The sequence below is a fragment of the Elephantulus edwardii genome, unplaced genomic scaffold (assembly GCF_000299155.1).
Source record: "Elephantulus edwardii isolate Elephantulus edwardi_28Jun2011 unplaced genomic scaffold, EleEdw1.0 scaffold00042, whole genome shotgun sequence".
Taxonomy (NCBI): Eukaryota; Metazoa; Chordata; class Mammalia; order Macroscelidea; family Macroscelididae; genus Elephantulus; species Elephantulus edwardii.
Genome location: NW_006399792.1, coordinates 7,281,420 through 7,283,730, shown reverse-complemented (window position 1 = coordinate 7,283,730; position 2,311 = coordinate 7,281,420).

Sequence of the window (2,311 nt, the reverse complement as noted above, 5' to 3'; positions counted from 1 at the left end):
GATGAGTACCTACTGCTACTATAAGCATGACAAAAAGATTTGATGCTTTTGAGCTGTGGTGTTGGAGAAAAGTGTTAAATGTTCCATGGATTGTCCAAAGAACAAACAGTTATATATTGGAGAGAGTGTAGCCTGATTGCTCTTTGGTGGCAAAAATAACGAAGATTTGTCTTAGACATCTTTCTAGGAGAGAGTATTCCCTGGAGAGGGGCGTCATGCTTGGAAAGATAGAGAGTTGGCAAATGAGTAGAAAACCCTCAACCAAATGGATTGACTCAGTGACTTTAGCAATGGATTAGAGTGTGTACAAGATTGTGAGGGTGGCACAGGATAGGTCAGGGTTCAGATCTATTGTTTATAGGGTCGCTGAGTCATATTCAACTGGAAAGCACCGATTAACAACTATTAATCTAATAATTACTATTAGATGACATATAGTTGGGATGGCTGCTCTAGTCTAAGTGAGTTTCCTCTTATGTATTATCATTGTTTTAGAAAAGGATATTTTCTCACATTTTCTTTGATAAAGGTCACATCAAGCAGAACATCTTTGAAGTGGCTAACTCAGTATTTTTTGTTTGTTTGTTGAAGTTGTACAAGTTATGGAACAGTATCTGCTGAGCCCCAGTATAATTTTCTGACATTTAATTAATAGTATAAATTAGTGTCTGGGATATTTTATGTCTAGTTTGTAGAGAAGAGACCACTGAAATCTTGGTTCGTAAAGGATTTATGAATGTAGAAGACACAGGGAGTTTATTACTGCCGCTATGTCTGATGCGGATGCTTTCGGAAGCAGGATTTCTAGCCAAAAGCTACATCACACATCCTGGCAAATATGCTTCCTTATTTTGTCTCTTGGTTCTTTAGTCCAAATGAATCCAAATTAATTGCATTTTTATTGATTATATTCATTTGGCTTAGCAGGGTCATCGGAAGGGGATCATTTTTATTTTTTTTTTCTTCAATTTGAGATATGTCTCAAGGCCACTTGTAAAAGAAAAGGAATCAGATTATTAGTGTTCATTCTAAAATCCTGAGCTGCAAACTGGATTTTAGACAAAGATTGCAACCAGGGAAAAGGTGTACTGAATTTTTCCTCCTTAGGAGAGTCACAAACTGAAAATCTCCTGCTTCTACTCCTGATTAACTTAATGCTTCAGTATATGTGTGAATAACCTGATATATAAAAATTCCTGATGTTATGAAAACCTTTCCTGTTTATTTCTGTTGAAACCTAGGGAGTTATGGTGCCTTAGTGGTAAAGAGTTAAACTATCTACCAAAAGGGAATGTGGTTTAAATTCATGGGAGAGAGAGAAAAAGGAATGGAGGGAGGGAAGGAGGGAGAGAGAGGGGGAGGGGGGACAAGAGAGAGAGAGAGAGAGAGACTGAGACTGACTCCTACGTGGTTAAAGCCTTTGAAAACTCGCTGGAGGATCAGCTGAGTCAAATCCGATTAAACAGCACATAACAGCAACAATATTGGAACCTAGTTGAAAAATGAAAGAGAAATTATAACCAATGAACATTTTAAAATATGGTACAATGAGAGTTAATGAAAATTAGAGGAGATTTATGACTATAAGTAGTAAAGATTAAAAGTAAGTAAAATATGAAGAAAAGGTTGGTATAGGATTAGTGCCTCTAGGACTGCAACAATGAACTTGAACATGGAGGAGATTGTGAAGGTGGTGCAAGTCAGGGTAAAGTTTTGGTTTGTTGTTCATATGGTTGCTATGAGGGAGCTCTGGTGGCCTAGGGGTAAGAAACTGCACTGTAATCCTGAAGGCTCCTGGTTAGAACCCATAAGCAGCTCTGCAGAAGAAGGATGGGCAATCTCCTCCTGTGTGATTAACAGCTTCTTAAAACCCACTGGTCAGCTATGGGTTGGTTCTGACTTGGTGGTACTCGACAACAACAATAACACCATAGTTGCTATGACTCAAACACCTATGACTCAACAGCATTTAACAACAACAAGACTCCAGCTAAGATCAAGTGAAGATTAGGTTTCTGAATGTTGTAGAGAAAAACAAACTTCAAGAATAGTAGATATGAAACCACAGAGGCCAGACAAGACATACTTTCTTGTTCAACAAGATGGACTTTTGAAAACTGAAGGGCCTTTTCTCATGTTGGGGAGAAGAAGCTAATAGATTAAAGGCAGATAGGAAGACGAAGGGTGGAAAGGACAGAGGGAAAGACAGAACAATACTATTATTTCAATGCATAGAGGGGGAAGTGTATTTAAATGTATGCTATTCCCTTCAGCACACACTTCATTTTTGTTTTAAGTAAACTGAGCAGTA